This window comes from Tenrec ecaudatus, chromosome 10, assembly GCF_050624435.1.
Source record: "Tenrec ecaudatus isolate mTenEca1 chromosome 10, mTenEca1.hap1, whole genome shotgun sequence".
In the NCBI taxonomy this organism is placed as follows: domain Eukaryota; kingdom Metazoa; phylum Chordata; class Mammalia; order Afrosoricida; family Tenrecidae; genus Tenrec; species Tenrec ecaudatus.
This window is the reverse complement of record NC_134539.1, coordinates 24,039,669-24,043,836: the sequence shown is the minus strand read 5'-3', so window position 1 is coordinate 24,043,836 and position 4,168 is coordinate 24,039,669. Positions and strand designations below refer to the sequence as shown.

The 4,168-nt window shown below is 38.3% G+C and overlaps 1 non-coding gene across 1 annotated transcript; it reads left to right on the top strand.

The window, feature by feature from the left end:
* The first annotated feature begins 3,447 nt into the window (after positions 1 to 3,447).
* On the top strand, positions 3,448 to 3,582 carry LOC142460566 (small nucleolar RNA SNORA9). Its single transcript, XR_012786746.1, has one exon. It is a non-coding gene; the product is annotated as a small nucleolar RNA SNORA9 (small nucleolar RNA).
* Positions 3,583 to 4,168: the final 586 nt, after the last annotated feature.

The window sequence follows — 4,168 nt, the reverse complement described above, 5'->3', positions numbered from 1 at the left end:
AAAACCTACATAAATGGAAGAATATTCTGTGTTCACAGATAGGTAAACACTATGTGAAAATGGCAATATTCTCTAAAGCAATCTACAGATAAATGCAATTCCAATCCAAAGCCTAAATAAATTCTTTAAAGAAATTTAAGAAAGCAAATGACCAATTTCATATGTGTAGGCAAAAAGCCGAGTATAAGCAAAGAACATCTTAAAAAGAAGACGCAACTGGGAGGCTTCCTACTAACTGGCCTCAAATATAGACTACGTAGCACAGTAGTCAAAGCAGTCTCATGCTGCTACAAAGAGAGGTACACAGACAAATAGATCAGAATAGAAAACACCAGCATAAATAAACCAGCCTGCAGGCAACCAGTCATTGACATAGGACCTAAATATAGCTACTGGGCCATAGAATACCTCCTCACCAATGGTCTTGGACAAACTGGATTTCCATATGAAAAAAAATGAAACAAGACACACATTTTTCCCAAGCACAAAAATGAACTCAAGCTGGATCTAAGATCTACATGTAACCCCCAGAGCTATAAGAATCATCAGTGAGACAGCTGGAACACACTTCAGGGCCCTTTGTCGGGTGTACATGGACTACCAATTATAATGAAAGAGGTACACACACTCAAATACAAGATAGATGACATGGACATGCTGAAATTCATCATTATGCTTATTAAAAGACTTCGTCGGGAGAGTAAAATGAGAGCCCATAGATTGGGGGAGAAAATTACTAAGGGCACATTAGACAAGAGTATAATTACCAAAATATACTGAACTGTACATCAACTCAATAAAAAAAATAACAAACGACTCAATTTTAGAAGTAGGAAAAAACATGAATAGACAGTTCACCAAAAATGAAGTACAAATGACTAACAAACACATGAAACAAATGCTCACAATCAATTGCCACCAGGGAGATGCAAATTAAACCACAATGTTATACCACTTTAAACCCACAATGCTAGCCCAATTAAGCAAACAATCAAACAAACAGAATAACGAATGCTGGAGAATATTTGGAGAGATTGTATAAACTCATATAAATTGTTGGTGACCTTGTAAATACATACAACCACTATGGAAAACAGTATGAGCATACTTAAAGCAACTGGAAATTGAAATCCCATCGAGCAACATCACTATTAGGTATATACCACAAAGAAACAAGAGACAGAACACTAGTTGCTATATGCTGTCCCATGTCTATAGCAGCAGCTGAAGAATCAATAAAGAAATTATGGTACCTACGATGGAATACTATGCATCCTTAAAACACAGTGATGAAAGAATTAGACACCACATGTCACGGAAAGACCTGGACGTCATTATGCTGAGTAGAGTTACGCAATCACAAAATGACAAATATTGAATGAGTTGACTACTATAAGGAGAAACACCAATTAAGAAAATCTTTGAGACCAATTCCCAAACAAAGGAGTAGAATGTCTACCTATTATCCATGACCATACCTTACCCATCTATGTGTACTTCATATGAAAAATAGGAATGAGAGGAGAACCTTACTGGAAAGCCAAGACCAAGGGAGGGAATTGTCTACATTTCAGAAGACAATTTCTGTTGGTGGGTATGGTGGGTAAATGGAGAAGAGAAATCACATCAGGAAGGGAGACTAAATAATAAAAGTAGAGAACCTTAGGGGAGAATAAATCCAGTTTTATAGTCCTGGGTAGATACATTCATTATATTTCTTCCTAACCTTTGGAGAACTCTGCCAAAGATTGAGCATTATGATGAAGGACTCCACATGGAGGCCCAACTGAATGCACTGGACCCTACCTCAAAGCTTCCCATATTCTTGGACTGAGGACTGGCGTATTCTGATGGGAGGGAACCAGAAGATTGTTGCTCCAAGACTGTGGAAATGACACTCAATGGACTGTGGGTGGGACCATGAATTAGTGGGTGTCCAATGAAGGGGGACCCAGACCATCATATCTTTAGTAACTAAATGCTCCCCCAGCCTTAATATGACAGGTTTTAATGAGAACCAAGGATCTACCCTGTAAGAAAAGACAGGAAATTTCCCCCTACCATCAATCCCCAGGTTCAATATACACAGAGCTCGATCAATTAAGAAATCAATTGATTCTTCCATCATTGCTCCGCTCAGTACTCACATTCATGAAATGATCACTGAAGATAAGGAACATGGTGAAGAAATCAGCTGGTGCCTGCCTATCAATCGAAAAAATAGTGGCTGGGATCTTAAAGGCTAGCATTCCAACAATCAGCCATCTGAGGGAGGAGTCAACTAAGACCACACAGAAGGAGCTTGTGTGATCCAAACGTGACAGTTATAACAAACAAATATGGTGAAGAGGAAAGCATCACAATAAAAATGATGAACAACCAATTTGTGGAGGACGAGGGGAATAGTGAGAGATCAAAACCCACTACAGAGTATCTGGTTAGACTGAGCACTGGCAGATCCACTCTAGCCACAGTCAAGAGTCTCAATCAGCCCTACTCGCAGGTAGGACCACTGTAATTTTGACTATGATGGATCAAACTCAACACTTGGCCAGTTGACCACCCGATAGATGTGACCTGAGTTTGCTCTGGAGCAAGTGTCTCTTACTAATTCCATGACAGAAATTTCTTCCCTGGCTTTTTGATTATTATTGGGTTTTTTTCCTTCTTACATATTTTTAGTATTGTTGTCTGTATATTATAATGTTTTACTTTTACCAACTTAGTGCAATTTTGTTTTTTATTGTTTTCTGTTGGGTGCCCAGCTATGGAGCACAGGAGGATTGGATACATAATGATAACAGATACAGAGGATATAGGGGACACAGGGCCTGGGGTGAGGGTGGTGAAGCAAGGGGGGGGGGAGATTTCAGGAGTAGCTAATAAAGATGAAAAGAAGGAGGGAACACTGGAATGCATTGTGATTGCATAAATCATCTTAAAGACAATTTAATCATGGGGGTGGGGAATGCTCTAAGATTGATGGGGATGGGATTGTACAATTCTCCATATGCTTCATGATTGAACTATTGATTTATGTTATATATGAATAACTTGCAAATAAAACTCTTGGAAAAAAATCTATCTGTACATAGCAACAACTCATAGATTGCAGCCCACAGTTGAACAACACTCACATAAACTCCACATATCAACTATACCTTAAATTCTATGACACTTGATAAATTATTGATTTATCAATGCAATCACCTTATATCCCAGGGAGATAATTAATAATGCTTTCCTTTTTGTTTCATTTGCTTGATTTTCTTTTGTTGTTGTTGTTCCTGCTAAGGTTTGTCTTTGTCTTGGTCATATTATGGCCGCCAACATGAGCCAGAGTCTTCCAAACCCATTGACCAGCAGAGGGATTCTAGCTTCAATCCAAGAACAGTTAGTTTTATAACATGGCCCTGCTCAATATTTGGCTTCTTGAAGAAATCATGGCTGCAAGCCTCCAGTGTACCTGGGTCTGGAGTGACCTTGTGCATTCCTACAGAGCTTGCTAGAACAGTGTTGGAACGGTTTGAGGCCTTGCTCTGCACCATCTCCAGAGCAAGGTTATAGAAATTTCAGACAAACTAAGGGAAAAAGAAGAAGAAGAAGAGATCATGGATTGGAGAATGTTTTGTTGTGAATGTATGCATAATTACAAAAATAATTACACGAATAACAATGGGCAGAGGGAAGTAGAAAATATCGTAAAATGATTGTGGTCATGGTTGTACAACTCCTCTTAAGGTGACTGCACTGTTGAATTGTATGCTATGTGGATGAACCTTTCAAATGAAACCTTTTAAATATCTTGGAAAACCTTTCAAGGAGTTCTACACTGTCCAAAAAGCTTTCCATGAGCCTTAACTGACTGAAACTGCTGGTAGATCTAGCCTGTATCTGATTATTTCGTTGTATTTTGTGTTTTAATATCCAGTATTCCTTTTTCCAAAATTCATTGGTAGTAATCCCTTCCCTATGAGGGTTTATGACTCCATCAGGGTAACAAAACCAAACTTCAGAACTTTAGTTGGAAATGGAATTTAAATTTTTAGTTTTAAATATTACCGTACGTAATCCTAGAAGTTTTGAGAGACACATCCAAAAGAAAATAAAGTAGAGCTGAAATATATAGTGTCTGAATCCAATCATTCCTACATCCATCTACAGTCAG